A 13,220-nucleotide genomic window follows, 5' to 3' on the forward strand; every position below is an offset into this window, starting at 1 on the left:
TTCACCGACGCTGCGGCACGGCGTTGACGACCTTCATAGGGCCGAGTTCAACGAATTCTAATGAAAAAAAGACTTTTTTTACACTTTGTGTGTTTGTTGTCTTTCTAGTCCGTACACGTCCTTCCCCGTCCTTGCTCATGTTTTCCCAATTTTCTCTCATCCTTGCCCATCCTTCGCCATCCTTCCTTATTCTTTCTCGTCGATATCATTCCCCAATTTCTCTCATCCTTGCCCAAACTTCGCCATCCTTCCTTATTCTTTCTAATCCTTCCCCAATTTCTCTCATCCTTCCCCATCCTTCCCCATCCTTTCTCACCCTTCCCCAATTTCTCTCATCCTTCCCAATTCTTTCTCTTCCTTCCCCAATTTCTCTCATCCTTGCCCATCCTTCCCCATCCTTTCTCACCCTTCCCCAATTTCTCTCATCCTTCCCAATTCTTTCTCTTCCTTCCCCAATTTCTCTCATCCTTGCCCATCCTTCCCCATTCTTTCTCACCCTTCCCCAATTTCTCTCATCTTTCCCCATTCTTTCTCTTCCTTCCCCAATTTCTCATCCTTGCCAATCCTTCCCTATTCTTTCTTATCTTTCCCCAATTTCTCGAATCCTTCTCCATCCTTCCCCATCTTTTCTCGTCCTTCTCTAATTTCTCTCATCATTCCCCATCATTACATCACACATTACATTACATCCTAGCTCATCCTTTCCCATCCTGAAAGCGGCCTGCTGGCCGATTTGAGCTTCTCATGAATAAATAAAGGTTCAAACAAACAAACAAAAATCCTTGCTCATCCTTCCCAATCATTTCTCATCAGTCCCAAATTTCAAATTTCTCTCATTCTATTCCAATTTCTGTTATGCTTTCCCATCATCTCTCATCCCTCACCAATTTCTCTCATACTTCCCAATCCTTATCTATTCTTTCATTTCCTTCCCCAAATTCTCTCATCATTGCCTATCCTTCCCCATCCTTTCTCATCCTTCCGCAATTTCTCTCATCCTTGCCCTCCCTTCGCCATCCTTTCTTTTTCTTTCTCATCTTTCCTCAATTTCTCTCATCTTTGCCCATCCTTCCCCATTCTTTCTTATCCTTCCCCAATTGCTCTCATCCTTCGCCATCCTTCCCTATACTTTCTTATCCTTCCTTAATTTCTCTCATCCTTCCCAATCCTTTCTTATCCTTCCCCAATTTCTCTCATCCTTGCCCATCCTTCCCCATCCTTTCTCACCCTTCCCCAATTTCTCTCATCCTTGCCCATCCTTCCCAATCCTTTCTCGTCCTTCCCCAATTTCTCTCATCCTTGCCCATCCTTCCCAATCCTTTCTTATCCTTCCCCAATTTCTCTCATCCTTGCCCATCTTTCCCTATACTTTCTTATCCTTCCTTAATTTCTCTCATCCTTGCCTATCCTTCCTTCCCCAATTTCTTCCATCCTTGCCCACCCTAAGGGATTCTAAAGGTCTTTTTCCTCCACATCACTGCATGTATTCAATGGTTAAGACTCCATGTTTTTCATTTTAGAATGAAGACCTTTATTGTACAGTTTTGCCCAACGGAGCTAAGTACAGGTCATTACAAGTCAAAACATATATACATATACATATACGTATACATATAAAAATATCACAAATCTTGTCTAACACAGAAGCTTGGCTTCTTCTCGCTTCTTGGTAATGGTGAAAATGTAGGACTGTATGGGTTTAGCTATGGTTGGTTTGTCAAAACGCATGAGGAATATAAACTTGTCAGTGCTACTCATGTGTCTAAAATGAGGGAATCTACTTTCTATGTAATTAAATTGAATATTTCTATCATTGGCATACATATCACAATAAACAGTGAAGTGGGCTTCATCTTCTACCATGTTTGAAGTACAAAATTGGCAGACTCTTGTTCTAGAGGAGTGCGGTTGTGCCTTCCTGATTCAATTCGCAGTTTGTGGCAACTGATTCTTAGTTTAGCGATGGTAGTTCTGTGCCGAATGGTTCTTAAATGCTGCTCTTCATTGTATGTGGCCTTGAGTAGTCTGTACGTTCGCAGTTTGTTTTTCGCACCTAAACCTTTATCATCATTATGAATGCTGGAATTCTGGAAATAGATATCATTTAGACACTGGTGGATTGCAGAAATTAGGTGGGACACATTTAAATCTGTTGATTAAGGGGCTTGCCAAACAAAAGGGTAACCACACTCCTTCAAAGTTTTGCGAACACCAGATGCCCAACATTTAGTACCTGTTTTTTTTTAATAAACAATTTGATTGATGAGTCTTGATTTACCTGACATAAAAGAGCGTCTGCCTGCAGACTCTCAGCTGGCACGTTCTGTTGAATTCTAATGAGATATTTGATGGCGTTTAGAGAGGCCTCCAGTTGGCTAGAATACCTCCCTAATTCAGCGCGTACAGCAAGGTTACATGCAGTTTTCGGAACATTAAGTGAGTGTTTACAAAATTTCAAGTGCACTGTTTCAATGACATACCGTCTCTTATGCGAGTCTTCATTGATGCTATCTTGCGGTCGCAAATGTCCTTACCTGCCTGAGGATATAAGAAGTCTTTGTTTGTTTGTTTGAACCTTTATTTATTTATGAGAAGCTCAATCGGCCAGCAGGCCGCTTTTCTTTGAGGTCATGAGGGAGGTAAGGGTCAGATAAAATATAATAAGTCAAAACGCAGCACTGAAATACTAGTTTTCTGACCAATCGCTGGCAGAGACAAAATCAGCACAGTATCAAACATTGTCTCATCTGAAAACAATTTTTGTAAGAAAACAATATGGCTAAATTTTCAAAACAGACACCATGAAACATGGTGAAAGAATTAAAGCAATAAAGTATGGTATCACAGCCAAATTAGTAGTGCGGCTGTCTTCTTTGTTGCCGTGTCGCATTGATCCCAGCATGAATTCCAGTTCCTTTGATCTGTCAATCAGGACGCTTATAACTGAGTCCTGTTTCTTGACGATGTCTTGCAGTTCGGCATTTGATGCCGATAATGAATCTAGTTTACAAGACATGCCACGAAGCCTTTCTCCCACAGTCCTAGGTGGACTCTCACTGCACTAGGGGCACCGGTGCGGCACTGCTGGGTTCGTTGACTGCGGTACTGTTGTGTTATTTTCGCGATTTTTAATAATTTAGATATTTCGTAATACGTAAAAGTATGACTTAGAAGACAGCAAAATACACAGAACGGAAGAAAATACGTTCTTTATCTCTGAAGTTCGTTGAGTCATCTACGAACCCCGCAGTGCCGCACCGGTGCCCCAAGTGCAGTGAGAATACACCTTTAGCTATAGCTACATCTACGGCTTGCTTTTCCCTCCAAAGCACGAGGTCTTTATGTGCCTTGGATAAAAGTTGTGCAGTTTGGAGATTGACTTTCTGATGTGAGATTCCAGAGATTTCTGTGTTCAGTGATCAGCGTCACACGTAAACCACTCCCTGTAACCTATTGCTATCATATAGATGGTACAACACTTAGCAGAACTGCTACATATGAAGATCTTGGTCTCCAGGTTTGTCAAAACCTCAGTTGGAATATCCATGTACATAGAAAAGTATCAAAGTGCAATTCATTACTCGGTATGATAAAGCGATCTGTTGGGTACAATGCTCCATTAATAGTCAAACTTAACCTGTTTCGTTCTCTAGTAATACCGCATTTAGATTATTGCTCACAGGTGTGGTCCCCTCACACGAGATTTCTTTTACGTAAAGTTGAGGGAGTTCAACGGAGAGCCACCAAATACATCTGTAACAACTATGATTTGTTATATAGGGACAGACTTGTAACCACTAAGTTGTTACCTCTTTGTTATAGGCGTGAACTTTTTGACATATTGTTTCTCTTTAAGTGTTTTCGTGGCCTATACTCCATTGATATTCATCGGTTTGTACAAGTATCATTACCACATAGACAACTCCGTTCAACTGACCCTTTCCAACTTGTTGTCCGTGTATGTAAAACCGAAACATTTACTTTCTCTTACTTCAGCCGCATTGTACTAATCTGGAACACTTTACCTGCAACAATCCGACAACATATGTACTCAAACCTTACCATTCCATCTGTTAGGAAATTACTGGTCAATCACTATACATCTCGCACAGATCACACCTTCTCAGCTGATAATTTTTGTACCTGGACTTCTATTTGCCGCTGCTCTCATTGCTTACTTTCATGATTCACTAGCTATTTTATTCCCAACCGTTATTGAACTTGTTAACTTGTTATCAATCTTTTATTGTATTTATATGTAGGTTTCGATTATAGGTTTTTATTACATTGCTTGTAGATCTTCTGGGGAGTCGGCCTCGTAGAGAAACTGGATTTCTGTTGCCGGCTCCCCTCAGATTGTAACTGATCTGTGAAGTTTCAATAAATAAATAAATTCTACCTGTGCTGTCGAGTTCTTTAGCATCTGCACATGGGCTGCATCTCTTTCGTTGTCTTTTCCAATCACATCATCCTGGAGTGTACAGTGTTGAAGTTTTGAACAAAGCCAACAAATTGTTTTTGTAGATCCCCGAAAGCAGCATCGCTGTTGTCTGTGTCTGTTCTCCTTGGTGTGTTATCGCCATTGTCACCATCCCGCTTCGCGCCAGATTCAAATACACACTGTTCTTCTTCTTGTTCTACAACGTCGCTACTTCCGTGTGCCTCAACATGATCCAGATTTCTGCACTGAGTGGTTTTAGGCAATGTTGGTGTTTTGGGACTGGTTGGGCAAGGCTGATTGGAAGTTGTCTGTATCGTGGGGTGAAAGTTTTCTACGGCGTCTTGGCGCCATCTTTAGACTGAGCTCTCGTGCGCTTGTCTTGTTGACCGTTCACATACTTCTTGACTTCAGGATACAGTTTTTCCGCCCACCATTTTGTTTCCTGACCTTGAACCATTAAGCCCTTCTTTTTGCTGTAGAAGTGGATAGATAGGATGGCTTTACCTGTTTTCTGTGCGGCGTCGGGCTGGACGGATAGGCTAGTTGTGCATGGCGAAGTTTTCCACAGGACGCTCATTCCTTTGTTGACTTTGAAATGTTCGTTGAAGAAATCTTGGTGAATCCGTAGCCATTTGTCCATGTAGTAGGATCGAAGTTTCACCCCGCACGTTCTGCCCTTTTCCTCATCTTCGAAGTCGAAAGTTAGCGATTCATCCAGCGGGATTTTCCCAATATTGATATTCCATGCCTTTGTTGACTTTGGCGTCCTGGACTCTGCACCCGTCATAGAATAAAAGAATAGCTGTAGAATAATATATTAATAAAGTAGGATGATAAAATATCTAACTCAACTCACTCCATGCAGCCAATTATACCTCCTTGCTAAATCAGGCAAGGGGAGCGCACAGTGCGTCACCGTACTCGTCCGCCATCATGACGTAAGATCAAAGACACCGAACTACACAAGGCGAGAATAGTTGTGGCATTGTTTGTGTATATTTCTACGTATACATTTCTATTTTCGTTTCCACAAACAGCCCAGCCGGGCCCCGCTTTGGAAATGTGACTTTCCCGGCATTAATAGACATGTAAGAGAACCTAAGCCAACTTTGAAACTAGCGAACCAGCCAATGAGTTGTGCTTACCCTTTGCCCAAAACTGTAATATTACCACTTATTCTCTTTAAACGTACTAGTATCCAACGTTACCTTTTATCTTAATAATGCTTGACGCAATAGCCGATATGTAAACTTTTCACTCTTCAGTTGATATAGTGCCATCTTGCTTAAAAAATGGCAGTCAAAATATAGTTTTACTCCAAACTGGTTATTTTTTTACTACAAACTGTTATTTAAATCATATCATATTGCACATCACAATATATGCAGAGATTTAATTTCGTGTGCAACCTAGATGTAGCATTAAACGTTACGTATATATGTTGCAAAGACACAACTCACAATGTAACGCTGAATTTTTGTCTTGAACACAGAGGTACTGGACAGGACTAAGGTTGAAGATGACCGGTCACTTCACGCTTGTTCTGGCGCTGACACTGCTGGCTGAAGCCGTGTATCCAGGTGAACATTCTATGATATAAAATGGAACGAAGAAAGGGAGGCTTTACCATTTTGATTTAACATTTGTCTCCCTTTACAATTATTCTGTACCAGATTAAAATTAGTCTGTACCAGATAACAATATTGTTATAACTTGAAATGAGTAGTTTTAATGTCAGTCAAAATCTGATCTTAATTTATTTTCAATCATAAGCCAAGAGCGAATGGCAGGGACAACAACTCAAGCCTAAAGATGCTTCATCTGAAATTAAGGAGGCTGAACTTCTGCTCAAAGAGCTTGAAGGTAGAATTTTTTTCCTTTAGTATTCGGAGGTAACATGGTTGCATACTCAGGTTTTCGACGTTACAAATTAACCTGTCCATGCCATTATCTTATGTCACATAAGCAATTATGGCAAACTTGGAACATATAGTAAATAAAAAGTATGAATGGAAATTGAAATATCTGAATTGTATTCTTTTGGACGAAAAAAGGTAAAAAAAAGTAATCATACTTCCTTCGTAGTTATATACCTTTTTTATTAAACGAATTTAAACTCAAATATGGAGAATTGATCACTGATATGCATGACTATATAAACAATTCTTGGCGCAAATGTGTTCCGCGACATTCATCAGCAAGAAAAGGGTCGCCACGTGGCCTGAAAGTCAAAGATGCAATTTGGCAAAAAGCTTAAGGCACATATCTTCTACAAAATGGAATGTCTGATTTTGTTGTTCGAATGTGTATGGACGGATGAGTGGATTTAGAATTTTATTACCTTTGTGCCAATAAAGTTTTAATTTATTTTTCAAAAATGAACATATAATGATGTAATTGTCATGGCTCTCGTATTTAGAAATAGGCTATATCTTTTGCCATTGAAAGTTTCTTATGGTTGACCATATTTATGTTGTTGATTAAACATGCATCATTTCGCGAAGAGCTTGCTATTTGATTGTGAGTTTCGTCTTTTCTGTAACAGTTGTAATTTTCTCTACAACTATTAGATGATCTATCATTCACAGATCTGGTGTTGGGAGACAACAATAATGGTGGTGATCAGGACATGGCCATACCGCACGGAAAACGACAGTCTTGTGAGTGTGAATTCTATTTTGATATCGAACTGGTGATCACTTAATTGCCCAGCTTGCTTTTGTGAAACCTTGTTATATTTCAGCCATACCATAGGTATGGTGAAATATATTGTATTCGTAATGTTTCTTTCTTTCTCCTGTCAAATCTTCAGAACACGGTATCTCCCTTGTTCCTCAACCGAATGACTTGAAATTTGGCACAAGGGTAGAGTGGGCCAATACCCTCGGACGTTTTTTTCATTTTTTCCATATCTGTCTCTTAAATGATTTTATTAAGGTTTTTTGGTCATCTTAAGACCAAAACTGTATATTTGGGCCCCCTGTACCCTGGTATTATAACCGAATGAGCTGAAATTTGGTACAGATGTGCCTTGATAAGTCCCCCATATAGATTCAATATCAGTTTTGGTGTACAGTATAACGAAATACTTATTTTTGCGATTTTTTTGTCATTTTTTTACCAAAAAAGGACACTTTTGGCTCCTGTACCTTGGTTTTAGAACCGGATGACCTGAAATTTAGTATAGGAGTGCCCTAGACATATGCGCACATGGATTCAATAACACTTGAGGCATACGGTACAATAAAATGCTCAATTTTGCGATTATTTGGCCATTTTATGTCCAAAAAGTACACTTTTGGCTCTTGTGCTCTGGTTTTAAAACCAAATGACCTAAATTTTGGTAAAAGGGTGCACTAGATATTTATTCAAATGACACATGTATAATTTTTGTCATAGACTACGTCAAAATGATATATTTGGGGATTTTTTGTCATTTTCCAATAGCCAGAGGGGTCAATGACCTTAAGGTCGTTGACCCCCAGCTGCAGATTGCACCTACTGGCATATATGTCTATTTAATCTAATTAGATAGGTAACCAATCATTTAGCCTGAATCTATATCCTAAAGAGGGGGGGTGGCAGCCAATCAGCGAGCCCGGTGTTATCTGGAAGAGTCCATTCTTACACGGAGGGGTTCATTTTTTTTTAAATTCATCATTGGACTGGTGAAGTCTTTCAGTGGATGCATGTTTGGACAGGTCTATTTTGCAATTTTACAGAATGTGTGCTGGAAGAGTCTATTCTCGCATGGAGGGGGGATTTTTCAAAATTCATATTTTGGACTTTGGTGACTTCTAGTTTGTCAAAGTCTTTCAGTAGGGTTATTTTTGGACTGGTCTAATTGGCAATTTTACATGGGTGTTATGGAAGAGTCCATTCTTGCATAGAGGGGGCTTTTTTTAAAATCCATTTTTTGGACTTTAGTGATTATGTCTAAGTCCTATTTTAGCGGATGTATTTTTGGACTGCTCTACTTTACATGGAAGAGTCCATTTTTTGCACACGGAAGGGGGATTTTTTCAAATTCAGTTTTGAACGGGTGATGATTCAAAATTCAATTTTAGTGGAAGTGTTTTTAGACTGGTCTATTATACCTTTTTATGCACTGGGACCTTTTTTGCTAAATTCAATTTTGGATTTGGTTTCTTATTCAAAAGGCCAAGGTTTCAGTGGGAGTATTTCTGGACTGGTCTATTGTGCAAATTCACATAGGGTGCACTCGGAGTCCATTCTTGAACGGGGGAATTTTGTAAGACTCATTTTTGGGTTAAACCGTCATTAGTAAAAGTGATTTTTCAAATGGGTGATTTTGAAATAGCCTATTGTTGCATGGGGAGGGAGATGGCTGAAATATGCTGTATTTGCTCTCAAGCAAATGTCGGCCTTTCTAGTTGGATTTTTTGTTTATTCTTTGTTTTCGAAATATATTGTTAGTGGCTTCCTCATGGAAAGCATGTCTTATTTGATAGCCACTAGAGGGTCTAAAGTCACAACACTTACTCCCTTCCTCAAGATTTAGCCACAACTGAAAAATCTTGGCCATAGTACTTCCAGAAAATGAGGTCTCAAACTTGAAAGGGAGCCGCTAGGACGCCCATTATTGAAATGGACCTTGTTTTTCGGACACCTACTAAATATTGAAATGGCCCACCCAGAGTTATGCAGTGCTCAAATAGAGACACACATATACATAGAAGTTCTGCTGCAGTATTCCAGACGGAACAGCAGAGAACCGACTGTATATAGTGTAAGATAAATGTCAGAGCGAGAAGCGAATGTATAAAGTGCATAATTAACGCCGGATGGAACTACTTTCCGGATGGTACCTAGGCAATTTCTCGATGGGAATGGAAAATGTTTTACATAGAACAGTCCGTTTTGCATAGATAGGGGTGTTCAGGAAAATTCCATTCTTGTCTAGGGGCATTTTTTTATTCATCTTCGAGGGTAATGATGTTTGGGATTGGTCAATATCTACAAAAGGTTGATATCTAACAATAGATTTTTTCAATGGAGATGAAGATGGCTTGAAATATACTGTATTTGCTAGCGAGTAAATGTCGGCCTTTCATTTTTACATTATTTCCTTAGTTATGGGCACAGTTTCGAAAATACTCGTGGCAGATTGTCGTGTTTTGCTTGTGTTGAGTAGTCTTGGGTTTAACGTTTCATAAAAAGCCGACTGACTTTATTTCATTTGGTTTAGTAAACGCTCGCTACTACATGCTTTAGAGGATAGCATCCTGGTGACCGGAAAATGCCAAAATCAGTTTTCACGGAATTGTCAACCTTTGCTTTTTTACGTAACATCTGACTTTCTCGCCCTTACAGTATGCAATTATCCACTTGGAATGCAATCTGGTGCCATACCTGATAGCAGCATTACTGCATCCTCGTACTGGTATGATAAGACTGGCTATCACGCGCCAAAGACCGCACGGCTACACGGTACTGCAGGCGTTTGGTTGCCCAGGAAAACCGTCGGCGAATGGTTGCAGGTAGGCATACATTTTGATAGATTAAGGACACTAAGGATCCCTCAGTGCCAGTGTATGACCACTGACCTCGAACAAGGTCGACGCTCCTATATTCCGGATCTCGCACGCTACGCGCACGAAATTGTTATACTAACTTAAGACTATGCCTGAAGGCAGATTGCATACAAAGTAAAACAGTGGTTTACAGAATCATATACTTAACAAAGAAGGAACATGAAATATATAGATAAAGTCAAGTTAAGTTCTTGGTCCTGAGATTTTTCTGGAAAAAATTAAGTAACAGGACGGTAAAATTCTTTTAAAAGTTTGAGACGTCTCCGATTCGGTAATGGCTCAGACAAAACTAGAAGAAGATTTAAGTTTTCAGCTTGAAGAAAACAAACAATACTACAACACAGTACCTGCATCTGCTTGCTAAGTAGTAAAAGTTATGCCCTACTTGAATAAAAAAAAACGTTCACTGCAATTGTACCCATGTGCATCATAATGAGCTTATAACGGTACTTAGACCTAGTTATCTTACTAGAAAATGTTGAATGGCTTCATGTAATTTTATGATGAAAATTTTCTGAATGGAAGGTGTGGTAATTTTTTCACTTTCGAAAAAAATAGGATCTGGCAATTCCAATAACCAATTAAATATGCATAGGAGCTCCTGTAGAAGAGTATATTCTTCCATATGGGTCCGGGCATATTGGGTACGCTCCGTTTTGACATGAAATAAGTTCACATATTCGTTCACTTTTGGGGAGAATTTACCGTTAAAATGTTCCATTTTCGCGCAGGGGTGATTTGGAACAGTTCAATGTTGCATGGTATGGCTGAAATATGCTGTATTTGCTCCCAAGCAAATGTGGGCCTTTCTAGTTTATCATACATAATAGAACTTTATTGCACGACAATTGTACATGGTACAAAGTATGGCAACAACTATTACATAAAGTACAAAATAGAGGTATAGGATAAAGCTTAACATCGTATTTAACATAACAATAAGGGCTAATATGCATAATTAATTCATGTAGTATCATAATGGGCTAATATGCATAATTCATTCATGTAGTATCATAATGAAGTAGGCTAATCATTAGCTTCAGTATTCTTTCTAATAGCAGAGCAGTCTTTGATGTATTTGCCTATTTTTGCATTATGGGAGTTCTGACATCTAAATAAATGTGCAAATCTGTCTGTAGCATCGAGTCTTTTGAAATATGTTGTACTTGTTTCGAGAAACGTGAATAATTCCTTGCGTAGACTAGCGTATCTAGAACATTCCATTATAAAATGAAATTCATCTTCAATATGATTTGGGCAGAATGGACAGAGCCTTTGGTCAGGGGCTACATTGTAGTATCTGCCTGTTTCAACATTCAACTTGTGGCTACTAATTCTTAACTGAGTTACTGCTTTGCGAATCTCAAAGTTATCTATATTATAAAGGTACATTTCTTGTTCATAACATTCTTTTGATTTGCTAAGAAAAGACAGTTTTGAATTGTTTTCAATAGAACTAAACCACTCCTGTATGTATATATCTTGTAGCCTGGTGCGCAATTGGTTAGCAATATAATCTGTTTTATAAGCCTCAGGTTTCGTCCATATTTGCCCAAGGCCGTGGTAACAGAGAATATCCTTAACATGATTAATCCAGTCTTGATTATCAGTAAATACAGTGTTGTATGCATCGCGAAGCAGAGAGTCCTCAGGTAAGTTTACCAAACGGTGCCAGTATTTAATGAGCGGTATTCTAGCAGATATTATAAAGGGAAAAGTTCCTAACTCTCCTCTCACGCCGTCATTGGATGATTTTGAGTGGACTCCGAGTAGAAATTTTTGAAAACGTATGTCAAGTATGTCAAAATCCGGTATATCTAAAGGGAGGCGTGTGAAAAGCCATCTTATGTTGATGAGCTCGGCTGTATCTAGCTCTGAATCTGAAAGATTTGATGCAATGGGGGACATTTCACTCTGCACAATGTGGCCTCGTATCAGTGAATAGTATACGTAATCAAGACTTATTTAGATCTGCCCTTCTTACATTTTACGTATAAACTATAACAAAATGTATTTATGCATTCAGGTTGATTTAGGACAAAGAAAGAGCGTCACAGCCACCGCCATTCAGGGCGACGCTACCAACTGGATGTGGGTGAAGTCCTACTCACTACAGTACAGTTTAAATGACATTGATTGGACGACATATAAAGGCGACGATGGCTCCGTAAAGGTATATTTACAGACATGTCTTCTTATTCTATTCGATTTCTAAACAGAAATAAGGAAATATGCCCTTCTACCTTTACGAGGGAGAACAGTTATCTGTTAGGGTGTATATTTAACTTGCTAATGATATTGGTTCCATCTGTCATTTGTAGTGGTGACGAGCTGAATGTATTATGCAAAAGAGAAAAAAAAACTCACATTGATTATTTGTTTACCATCTAGGTATTTCCAGGCAACAATGACGGGGCCACCCCTGTAAGAAACACATTGGACAACCCCATTCAAGCTCGTTTTGTGCGTTTTTTGCCTCTGACCTATAAAGGCTATATGTGTATGAGGGTTGAAATTTACGGCTGTTCAGTGTTCGGTACGTTTCTTTCGAAAATCCAAGCATTTTCAAAGCATAACTAATTGACTTGACACTGCTCCTCTGCTGTTGCATCACTTTTATTGTGTGGAAGGCTACTAACGGTGATACAGCAAACAAATAGGGTGTCTGGATTCGTCACGGCTAGCTACTCAATGCTACTATAAGGCTAATTAAGCTTGGCCTGAGCCATGGCCCGTCCAGTAGATATGTTAAACAATTAACAGCCCACGGGGTAGGTTAGATGACCTGGCGGGGTATAGCCTTAGCGTGGCCGACCACTTATAAATCTCAAGCTCTATATACATACAGCAGCATTGTAAGGATCCGGATCACTGTCGACGTTGCTGGGTAAGCATCTTAACCCTCAAACACCCGATCGCGAGTGGGGTCCATTTGGACCCCAGGCGTAAATTTTGATGTACCATTTGAACATTTTTGATCTGAAGAAGAATTCCTTCCGTGACTTTGTCGATCAATATCTTCTACACCTTCTCCGAAGTTTTTACGAAGATTCTGTAGAAATTATAAATAAAGTCCGTGTTCAGTCCGTCTGGGGTCCAAACGGACTCCAGCAAAAAAGCGCAGTTTTTAAAACAAACTTTTGAGACTAACTCCCTAACTACTTATTGTATGACTACAAAACTTTCAGAGGATAATAAACATATAAAACTAAATCCACATAGAT

General features: G+C 39.3%; 2 long non-coding RNA genes across 2 annotated transcripts in view; both read left to right on the forward strand.

Moving 5' to 3' along the window:
- Window positions 1-6,302, forward strand: part of LOC118429601 — a 7,744-nt gene extending 1,442 nt beyond the window's left edge. The window contains exons 2-3 of the long non-coding RNA XR_004832751.1: window positions 5,934-6,021; window positions 6,215-6,302. This is a non-coding gene — a long non-coding RNA (uncharacterized LOC118429601). The remainder of the gene's footprint in view (window positions 1-5,933; window positions 6,022-6,214) is intronic.
- A 725-nt stretch (window positions 6,303-7,027) lies between these two features.
- LOC118429606 lies at window positions 7,028-12,154 on the forward strand. Its single transcript, XR_004832756.1, has 3 exons — window positions 7,028-7,101; window positions 9,776-9,942; window positions 12,023-12,154. It is a non-coding gene; the product is annotated as an uncharacterized LOC118429606 (long non-coding RNA).
- The last annotated feature ends 1,066 nt before the right edge of the window (window positions 12,155-13,220 follow it).

This window comes from Branchiostoma floridae, chromosome 13, assembly GCF_000003815.2.
Source record: "Branchiostoma floridae strain S238N-H82 chromosome 13, Bfl_VNyyK, whole genome shotgun sequence".
Taxonomy (NCBI): Eukaryota; Metazoa; Chordata; class Leptocardii; order Amphioxiformes; family Branchiostomatidae; genus Branchiostoma; species Branchiostoma floridae.